Below are 12,075 nucleotides of genomic sequence, written 5' to 3' on the forward strand. Positions count from 1 at the left end.
CCTTTTACCCCTTTTTCTCCCCAATTGGTAGTTACAGTCTTGTCTCATCGCTGCAATTCCCACATGGACTCGGGAGAGGCGCAGGTCGAGAGCCGTGCGTCCTCCGAAACACAAACCAGCCAAGCTGCACTGCTTCTTAACACAATGCCCGCTTAACCCGGAAACCAGGCGCACCAATGTGTCGGAGGAAACACCGTACACCTGGTGACCGTGTCAGCGTGCATTGCACCCAGCCCACCAGTAGAGCGCGATGGGACAAGAACATCCCGGCCGGCCCTCCCCTAACCCGGACGAAGCTAGGCCAATTGTGCACCGCCCCATGGGTCTCCCAGTCGCGGCTGGCTGCGACAGAGCCTGGACTCGAACCAGGATCTCTAGTGGCACAGCTAGCACTATGATGCAATGCCTTAGACCACTGTGCCACTTGGGAGGCAGGTTTTATGTTATTCTAATGTCAGTTTTATAATTTCTACTGAACAAATACATAAAACACAACATGTAAAGTGTTTGTCCCATGTTTCATGAGCTGAAATAAAAGATCCCAGAAATGTTCTGTACCCACAAAAAGCTTATTTCTCTCCAATTTTGTGCACACAAAGCCACTCTAAAATGTGCAGGTTTGTCACACAACACAATGCCACAGATGTATCAAGTTTTGAGGGAGCGTGCAATTGGCATGCTGACTGCAGGAATGTCCGCCAGAGTTGTTGCCAGAGAATTGAATGTTAATTTCTCTACCATAAGCTGCCTCCAACGTCATTTTAGAAAATTTGTCAGTACATCCAACCTGCCTCACAACCGCAGACCACGTGTAATCACGCTTGTCCAGGACCTCCACATCCGGCTTCTTCACCTGCGGGATCGTTTGAAACCAGCCACCCGAACAGCTGATGAAACTGAGGAATATTTCTGTCTGTAATAAAGCCCTTTTGTGTGGAAAAACTCATTCTGATTGGCTGGGCCTGGCTCCCAAGTGTGTGGGCCTACACCCTCCCAGGCCCACCCACGGCTGTGCCCCTGCCCAGTCATGTGAAATCCATAGATTAGGGCCTAATGAATTTATTTCAATTGACTGATTTCCTTATATGACCTGTAACTCAGTAAAATCGTTGAAATTGTTGCATTTATATTTTTGTTCAGTATATGTGAGAGCCGCTGCCTTAAACCTTGGCATAGCACTTGCTATGCCAAGGAATGCTATGACCACCATTAATGAATTCAGGGTGGGTATCATATGGATGACCATAACTGATGACGACTATCTGTGTTTATGGTATAAGTTGTGACCAAACAGGGCAGTTAGAAAGCAAAGATTTTGTATGTAAATTATTAAAGGCGTTAACCAAATATCTAACTCTCCATTCAGAGAAAGAGGGATGGGCTGCCAATAGGAGATATAGGTAAATAATCATGTGTGTCCCCTGGGTAGGAGAGCCTCGGCAGCACAGTCTGCATTAATTAGTCCCAGAGACAGTCTGTGGAATGTAGTAGGGTTATTGCCTAGAAAAAATGCACATATGGGTCATAAATACCTTTACTAACACACTGAACACATTGACAGAAGACAGGATTTTTTTTTTTATCCCGCTGTCAAAGAACATCTGACTCACTTATTTGACAACCACTTGAACAATCCTGTCTTAAGGTATCTATTAATCAAAAAGAAAAATTCTAACAGATGGAAACATCTGTTTGAAAATGAATTGCCAGAAAAAAATATATTTTTCCAGTATTGGGCCCTGGGTAAGAATAGTGCTGTTGTCAGTGTTAACAATGAGATTTGTAAGCCCTCCAAGTAGTTTGTAGTAACAGCTGGGCCTGACACGGAGAGCATGTACAAGGGCAGCCAGAGTGAAGAGGGAGGGGGTGGAATAAAAAAAACAATATCTGAGAACCGTCAACTAACAGATAATAAACGTGAATTCATAGAATATTGAGAGTGGACAGTGAACTCCAAGAATTATAGGTGGAATGGAAGGGGCATTGCATAGAATTGTACATGGAGTATACATTTTTGTCAAGAGTACCTATAAATGTTTTATCAATATTGTGTGTTGCAGAGAAATAGAGCAGCATGATTTTAAATCACATAATTTAACCATCACTCATATTGCAGTGAGTTGTTTATGAGTAATAGGTTATATAATGGTATCACGACAGTCCCAGATTATTATCATCATATCATTGTCACTGTAAGAAAAAATGGATACCAAAATATCCAGTATATAATATACAATTTTAAAATAAATTAATAGTACAATAGATAGACCACATAGAATGTATTTGGAGAGGGAGACTGCCTTATTTGCCCCCATAACTTCCTTCAAGCCATTCCCCGCCTCCTCTCTGTAATTAACGACAGATGCACATGGAACATTTGCATATGTCTTGCACATTGGTGCTAATCGGTCATATATTTGTGCACATGTATCAAATATTAATACGTGTATGAATCTTTGAATATTGATCAATTCATGTAAGTAATAAGTGTGTACTAAGTGTACTAATTATGCCATTTTAGAAATATTACAGTACAGAAACAAATAAAGATAGGGGAATTATCCACTCCTGGGACAACATGGAATGAAGCACTGTATCAAATCAAATTTTATTGGTCGCATATACATATTTAGCAGATGTTATTGCGGGTGTAGCGAAATGCTTGTGTTCCTAGCACCAGCAGTGCAGTAATATCTAACCATTCACAACAATACACACATATCTAAAAGTAAAATAATGGAATTAAGAAATATATAAATATTAGGATGCCACTGTTCTTTGTTCCATTTTACACTGAACACATGGTAGCATTTACCTTTCCTTTTTATGTTCTGTGGTTTGGTGCTACCTGTCTCAACAGTCTCTTACATCTTTTGTCACATCCAGCCCTCTTCCCCAGCATCCTCTCTGTTCAGTCTATAGGAAGCCACTCATGCAAACCACATCACCTGGTTATATCACACAGCAGTGAGACAAGCTGCTCACTACCTTACACACTGAGTGCCTCACAGCCAATGGCTGCGAAACGGTAGAGGCTTTGGTTTGGGTGTGGGGGAAGGGCAGAGGTGCATAGGGTTCTGATCACACAAGAAACTAGGCCAAAGGCGACAACCCCTCAAACTCTAGCTCCTCCCATCACTGCAACTTATTACAGTCTCATGACAATCACTTGCAAAAATGTAATTAACCAGACATAAAAAAGTATTTGATCCACAACACGTGTGTTTAGAGAATAAACCGTACCTATTTTGGGGATGATTCATAATTTGGTACCCCTTGAAAGCCATGCTCCAATGAAAGGGCGGATGGTAGCAGGTTATATAGATTGATAGCGTTGGCTGGGTGCCCGTGTTCTGAGTCTATCTCTGCAGAAGGAAGGGGAGGAGAGAGGGACCTATCTGTTGTGCTCTCTGTGTTCATGGTAAACAGAACCCCACAGAGCCGAAACTGTCCAAACTCAGACTCCCACCTGTGTAATACCAGCAAGGTGCACAGAGAAGAGCAAGTGTTTAAAAAACTACAAGGTCAGCTAGCTATGGGGAAACACACAAGGTTAACATTGAATGTGATGTGAAGACACCTCAAATTAAAATAGTTGGTACATAATGTAACCTCATGGTACACAAAGAACCCTCATGTGAACACAAATGTGTTATATATTTTATTTCTAATAAAATACTGGGGCAGAGCTCCATAGAGCAGAACATTTGTTTTGTGGATTGACCTTAAAATGTATCTCACAGACATCCCAGAGCTAAATTGAACACAATGTTGAATGTCACAGACAAAAACAAATCAACAGTGTATTTACAAAAAACACAAACCCCATTGCCCTCCCCGTTTTCAGATGAGGTGGTTTCCTGACCACTGTATTTCTCTTGTGATTTCTATGTCACCCCTTCTGCCATCTTGGAATCCCATTATTGCTCAGTAGTTTCTAGGGTAGCCCCTGTTCTGCCACCCACGCCTTCAGGTACAGTTAACAGAACACTGGCTTCCTGTTTACAAAACCAGGCAGGCACATCAGAACCCCACCACGGAGCAGACTTGCAGTCGCATGAGCAAGAGCAAGAAGGAGAGCAAAAATGTGGCAGTGTAATGAAAGAGGGAGAAATATAACTGGTTTGAGAGAGAAAGAGAGGTCCCTGGCAATATCAACACTGCCCAATCTTTGGTCTCTTGACATTTTGTAAATATAATGTAATAAATAGTCAGATACTGAGTAGGAGGTGTAGGAAGGCAAAGTCATATAATTACAATCAGATCAAGGTTTGAATTGACTTAAAATCAATTGTAGCAGGCATGTCAGGGAGAGGACAGAAGGAGGAAAAGAAGGAGAGAAAGGGAGATGGATGGGAGCGAGTGGGGGAGGGAGACAGAGATTGTTGGTGTCCTGGGAGCACAGGAACAACAATAACAGCAGTGTGTGTGTGTCTGTGTGAGTGCCTGTGTGAGTGCCTATGTGTGTGTGTGTGTGTGTGTGTGTGTGTGTGTGTGTGTGTGTGTGTGTGTGTGTGTGTGTGTGTGCCTATGTGTGTGTGCCTATGTGTGAGTGCCTATGTGTGAGTGCCTATGTGTGAGTGCCTATGTGTGTGTGTGTGTGTGTGTGTGTGTGTGTGTGTGTGTGTGTGTGTGTGTGTGTGTGTGTGTGTGTGTGTGTGTGTGTGTGTGTGTTAAAGCGAGAAAGTGGAAGTGGGGGGTATTATTGCTCACAAAAGTGATGAAATGACATCTCCTCTACTCCACAACACAGCTGCTGCAGCAGTAGAACACATTCTGACAAGATACCTGACCTTTTTTTGTTTTCTCCCTGACACACGTCAGGTCATAACTGTGTTTGCCAGTGTATTCGGATCCGCTTAACTATGTCTATTGTTCTCCCATTACAAACACACCATACTGATACTCTATTGTTGAACACAACCTTTTCAGTTCAAAACATGACCTTTGTTTAGGTTAAAATTACATCAGCAAAATATAACAAAAATGCTTAGGGCTATATTTAGTCTATCACTGAAGAGTTACAGATTGCACAATAGAAATGTAAAGGTAATTTTCGATCGAGCCAACATATTCAGCGTTTACTGTGAATCCAGTCTCCGCTAACATGGGAACATTGCCTTTAAATTTCAATTACGCTGTAATGCTGAACTTCTGCGATACGGATTGAATAGAGCCCTTAGTTTATCTTTCTTTGATCAAGTACATTTTGCTATTCTCCCAAAAATGTTGTAACCTCTATGTACCATTTTGTTATTGGATAAAATATCAGAAATAATTCTCAAGTGTATGACCCCAGGTAATAACTGATTTATAAAGTTAAATGAATGTAAGTAATTCAGGTATTGGGCCCTCTTTTCGTTGGTTCTCTATATTAGTTCATACTTTTTGTATCCCCTCCCCCCTTTCTTTGCAGATTAGAATTAATTAGCAATCAAAGAGCCTCCAGAGAGCTCAGGCTCTTAATTACCTCCTCATTTGCATTTTTGCATATTAATGACTGCAGAGTTTTGGTGGGGTTTTTGCCGCAGTGGTTTAAAGGCACCTCAGTCCTCTCCTCTAGGGAAGGGAATGGCCAGAGGCGAGGCTCCAAGCCTCTCCCGTCCCCCAGAATGTTTCCTGGTGGGAGTTGGGCAGAGTGGGGGTGGACGTGGAGCTGGGCGGCAGGGTGCAGGGGTTAAGGATCAATGTCCCTGATCAACATAAGAAAGAACATATGTCTTCTGCAGCGCCTAATTATTGTTATATTGAGGAGTTAGGCACCTGATCTGAAAAAAGTATACCCTGAGAGGAAAACTGTCTGGGCATGTATATCACAGAGATACATATCTGAAAGAACTTAGAACAGTGCTGACTGTATCATGTTCAACCACATGTAAAGGACGGGGAATTTGTATGGCCACAGAACAAAGTGTCTATGAGGAAAATGAAGATAGCAGGTTTCCCTGTTTCTCTGTAAATGAACAACATTTCTAAGTGTTCATTGTAAAAACACCAGGGAGCCCAACTACCTCGGGTCATAATGAAGACGAAACACAAACGCACACCAGCGCACACACACATATGCACGTACACGTGCGCACACTCAAAGTGGTGTCACCAGAGACGCTAGACAACAGCTCCCAGGCATTTCTTACCCCCCAGTGTTGCTATGCCTCTTATCCAGTATGTTTAGACTATAACACATGGGCCTGAACATGGAAAATAACACCATATCCTATTGTGTCGGAGATACCTTACTCATTTCTTAATCGTGTCAAGCCTAAAGACATTCTGCACTTCGTTATAGTCATGAGCTTTTACATTTGGATCCCATGACACGGTTAGCATCAGTTGCTGGGATCGCTACGATCTGTCCAGGGATCCTGCAAACCAAAAGTCTGAAGATCTGCTTGGCATAGCAGCTAGCCTAGCTGCTAACTAGCTATCAAGCTAGCAAGGTTTTCTTGAAAGCTTGAACACAGCCCACAATGCGATTAGCCCTTGTGACTGGTACTGCTAATTGTCCTGTGCTTGTGGCTGTTTAAATCCCTGCTGTTTGTTGCTGTTTCCATCTGCGCTGCGACCTGCCCTGTCTGGAACTGCATGGAGTAAAATGAAATCAAATTCTATTCGTCACATGCTTCATAAACAACAGGTCTGGACTAACAGTGAAATGCTTACTACCAGTGTTAGCCTACATTGCTACCATGTAATCCAAAGCCAAAGCCGGTGGGAGTAATGTGTTTCTCTATCACAGGTGAAGGATCTTTTAAATGAACAAAAAGGGTTCTACAACCAGTTGTTACAACAACAGCTAAATAGCTTCAAGAGCTTTGTCCAAATACCGATGGACTAAACTAATAAAAGAACGGACAATCTGACCAGATCTAATGTGTTATATTCTCCTACATTAATTTCACATTTACACAAACTTCAGTGTTTCCTTTCAAATGGTACCAAGAATATGCATATCCTTGCTTCAGGTCCTGAGCTACAGGCAGTTAGATTTGGGTATGTCATTTTAGGCGGAAATGGAAAAAAAGGGGCTGATCCTTAAGAGGTTGTTAAGAACAATTTGCAGTTCTCACAGAGGGAGGTGGATGTCCTGAAAGAGACCTGCAGCAAAATGACAAGAAACTATAAGTCCACGTGAGATGACGGCACTATCTGTGAATTATTATTACAGATTACTGGGAAAACAGACTATCTAGAGGGGCAATGCAGGAGGAATAACATCATTGTGGATGGCATACCAGAGTCCTCACATGAGAACTGAGCAAGTCTGAGGATAACATTTAAAAAAGGATCACTGAAACGGTGACAGACTCAGGCTGATAGGGGTCAAGTTCCAAAAGTTTAAGGACAAGATGGCTGTTCTGGAGAGAGCCAAGAACTTCAGAGGAACCATCTTCCTTATTAAAACCTGTTATGGACAGGGGGCAGTGTTTCCACTTTGAACGAATTGCGTTCCCAAACGGAATTTCCTCCTACTCTGCCCCAGAAGGTAATACATGCACATTATTATTACTATTGTATAGACTATTGTATAAACACTCGGAAGTTTCTAAAACTGTTTGAATTATGTCTGTAAGTAGAACAGAACTCATTTGGCAGACAAAAACCTGAGAAGACTTCCACACAGGAAGTGAGAACTCGATTTTCAAAACAGTGCCAAATGATACCCCTTCTAGTTATTGATAAGCAAACACTTCCTAGGGCTTCCACTAGATGTCACCGTCTTTAGATTTTAGTTATATGATTCTACTATAAAGGAGGGGCTCATAGGAGCTATTTTAGTGAGTGGTCGTCAGAAATCTCAGTCTCGTTTTGCACGCGAGAGAGAGTGCTCTCGTTCCAATGCTCTTTCTTCAGACAATGAAATTCTCCGGTTGGATCCTTATTGATGATTAATGTTAAACACATCCTAAATATGGATTGCATACATCATTTGACTTGTTTTTACGACCTGTAACGGAACTTTTTGAGTTTTTGTCTGGAGGGATTGCTCGTGCGTAATGAAAATGGATTCGTGGGCTGAACATGCTAACAACAAGTGGCTAAATGATGGGCTTTATGGAACTTTTCAGTCATTTCTGTCGAACTGGGAATCCTGGGAGTGCCTTCTGATGAAGTTATTCGAAGGTAAGTGCATATTTATAGTGTTTTTGTAGCTTCTGTTGACGCCAAAATGGCGACTATTTCTTTGGCTGGATTGTGCTCTGAGCGCCGTTCTCAGATAATTATTTTTCCGTAAAGTTTATTTTGAAATCTGACACAGCGGTTGCATAGAGGATAAGTTTATCTTTAATTTTGTGAACAACACTTGCATCTTTTATCAATGTTTATTATGAGTATTTCTGCAAAATCACCGGATGTTTTGGAATCAAAACATTACTGCACGTAACGGCCAATGTAAACTGAGATTTGTTTTAATATATATATGCACATTATCGAACAAAACACACAATACATGATAACATGATGTCCTATGACTGTCATCTGATGAAGATAATCGAAGGTTAGTGATTCATTTTAACTATATTTCTGCTTTTTCTAACTCCTATTGTTGGCTGAAAAAATGGCTGTGTGTGTTTTTGACTTGGCTCTGACCTAACATAATCATATGTTGTGCTTTCACTGTAAATCATTTTTGAAATCGGACACCATGGGTAGATTAACAAGATGTTTTTCTTTCATTTGCTGTATTGGACTTGTTAATGTGTGAAAGTTAAATATTTCGAAAAAAATATTTTTGAATTTCGCGCGCTGCCTTTTCAGTGGAATGTTGTGGGTGTTCCGCTAGCGGAACCCCGGGGCTAGAAAGGTTAAAGAAGACTACTGTGAGCCAGAAGAGGAAATAACTTATCCCAGCCATAAAGGCTGTCAGAGAGAGTGGGGACATTGCTTACATCCACTAAGACAGGCTCATTGTCCACCCTCCCTCACAAAAGACAGGGAGGAGTGAAGGAGCCTAGCTTCCGGGTCAGTAGCTTCAGCCCCACATCACACACACAGACATACACCAACTGACACTCACAAGTGCCTGATTGACTATTACCTGGAAAATGTTCTTGTCATGCTTTGTGTGTTTTTTATTCTTTTTTCCCATATTATGTTTTTTATTCTTTTTTCCCATATTATGTCTATCTCCAATAAGTTACCCAGGAAAGGGCTAAAAATAGCCCATATTAATATATGTAACCTCAGAAATGAGGTTTAAGAAATCAGTAACTTCCTAACATCAGATAACATTGATATACTGTATTTGCCATCTCAGAGACTCACTTAGATTGCCAGAGAGAGTGGGGACATGGCCAACAGTATGTGGACATCCCTTCAAATAAGTGGATTCGGATATTTCAGCCACACCCGTTGCTGACAGGTGTATACAATTGAGAACACAGCCATGCAATCTCCATAAACAAATATTGGCAGTAGAATGACCTGTAATGAAGAGCTCAGTGACTTTCAACATGGTACCGTCATAGGATGCCACCTTTCCAACAAGTCAGTTCGTCACAGCCCTGCTAGAGCTGTCTCCTGGCATCCGCCAAATCTGGGTTTGGTGGATGCCAGGAGAACGCTACCTGCCAAAATGCATAGTGCCAACTGTAATGTTTGGTGGAGGAGGAATAATGGTCTGGGGGCTGTTTTCCATAGTTCGGGCTAGGCCCCTTAGTTCCAGTGAAAGGAAATCTCAAAGCTACAGAATCCAATGACATTCTAAACGATTCTTTGCTTCCAACTTTGTGGCAAAAGTTTGGGGAAGGCCCTTTCCTGTTTCAGCATGACAATGCCCTTGTGCACAAAGCGAGGTCCATACAGAAATGGTTTGTTGAGATTGGTGTGGAAGAACTTGACTGGCCAGCACAGAGCCCTGACCTCAACCCCATCGAACACCTTTGGGATGAATTGGAATGCCTACTGCGAGCCAGGCCTAATCGCCCAACATCAGCGCCCGACCTAACTAATGCTCTTGTGGCTGAATGAAAGCAAGTCCCCGCAGCAATGTTCCAACATCTAGTGGAAAGCCTTCCCAGAAGAGTGGAGGCTGTTATAGCAGCAAAAGGGGTACCGACTCTATATATAACATCTACAGAAGACACAGGAATGCCTATGGTGGAGGTGTTGCTGTACATGTTCAGAGCCATATTCCTGTACAGTTTAGAGAGAATCTCATGCCTAATGCTGTTGAAGTGTTATGGTTGCAGGTTCACCTACCTCATCTAAAGCCTCTTCTTTGGGGGTGCTGCTATAGGCCACCAAGTGCTAACATTCATTATCTGGATAATATGTATGCAATGCTTGATAATGTGTGTGATGTTAACAGAGAGGTCTATTTTCTAGGTGACTGGTTTTCATCAAGCTGTCCCCTCAAGAGGAAGCTGCTCACTGTAACCAGTGCCTGTAATCTGGTTCAGGTTATTAATCAACCTATCAGGGTGTTTACAAACAGTACAGGAAGTATATCATCCACATGTATTGATCACAATTTTACCAATGCTGCAGAATTCTGCTCTGAAGTTGTATCCATACCCATTGGATGTACTAACCATAATAAAGTTCCAAAGGCTGGGCCTAAAATAGATTTTAAGAGATAATACAAAACCTTTGGTACTAATTGTTATGTTGAAGATACCAAAAATATTTGTTGGTCTAATGTGAATAATATAGAGCATCCAGACCGTGCACTTGATCAAATCAATTTTTATTTGTCACATGCGCCGAATAAAACAGGTGTAGAACTTACTGTGAAATGCTTAATTACAAGCCCTTAACCAGTAATGCAGTTAAGAAAATAGAGTTAAGAAAATGTTTACTAAATGAACTAAAGTCAAAAAACGTAATAAAAAAAGTATAATATAAAGTAACACAATAAAATAACATTAATTAGGCTATATAAAGTGGGTACCGGTACCGAGTCAATGTGCGGGGGTACAGGATTGTCAAGGTAATTTGTACATGTAGGTAGGGGTAAAGTGACTATGCATAGATAATAAACAGTGAGTAGCAGCAGTGTAAATACAAAGGGGGGGGGGTGTGTCAATGCAAATAGTCCAGGTGGCCATTTGATTAATTGTTAAGCAGTCTTGTGGCTTGGGGGTAGAAGCTGTTATGGAGCCTTTTGGACCTAGACTTAGCGCTCCAGTAACGCTTGCTGTGCGGTAGCAGAGAGAACAGTCGATGACTTGAGTCTTTGACCATTTTTTGGGCCTTCCTCTGACACCACCTAGTATATAGGTCCTGGATGGCAGGAAGCTTGGCCCCAGTAATGTACTGGGCCGTACGCACTACCCTCTGTAGCGCCGTACGGTTGGATGCCGAGCAGTTGCCATACCAGGTGGTGATGCAACTGGTCAGGATACTCTCAATGGTGCAGCTGTATAACTTTTCGAGGATCTGGGGAACCAAGCCAAATCTTTTCAGTCTCCTGAGGGGGAAAAGGCATTCTCTTGCCCTCTTCACGACTTTCCTGGTGTGTTTGGACCATGATAGTTTGTTGGTGATGTGAAACTCAGTCCTCCTTTTCCCGTAGTCCATGGTCATCACCTTTGTCTTGCTTACGTTGAGGGAGAGATTGTTGTCCTGGCACCACACTGCCAGGTCTCTGACCTCCTCCCTATAGGCTGTCTCACCGTTGTCGGTGATCAGGCCTACCACCGTTGTGTCATCAGCAAACTTAATGATGGTGTTGGCCACGCAGTCGTGGGTGAACAGGGAGTACAGGAGGGAACTAAGCACGCACCCATGAGGGGCCCCCATGTTGAGGATCAGCGTGGCAGATGGGTTGTTGCCTACCCTTACCACCTGGGGGCAGCCCGTCAGGATGTCCGGTATCCAGTTGCAGAGGGAGGTGTTTAGTCCCAGGGTCCTTAGCTTAGTGATAAGCTTTGGGGGTACCTTGGTGTTGAACACTGAGCTGTAGTCAATGATCAGCATTCTCACATAGGTGTTCCTTTTGTCCAGGTGGGAAAGGGCAGTGTGGAGTGCGATTGAGATTGTGTCATCTGTGGATCTTTTGGGGCGTTATGCGAATTGGAGTGGGTCTAGCATTTCAGGGGTGATGGTGTTGATGTGAGCCATGACCAGCCT

This window comes from Salvelinus alpinus, chromosome 16 (assembly GCF_045679555.1).
Source record: "Salvelinus alpinus chromosome 16, SLU_Salpinus.1, whole genome shotgun sequence".
Classification (NCBI taxonomy): Eukaryota; Metazoa; Chordata; class Actinopteri; order Salmoniformes; family Salmonidae; genus Salvelinus; species Salvelinus alpinus.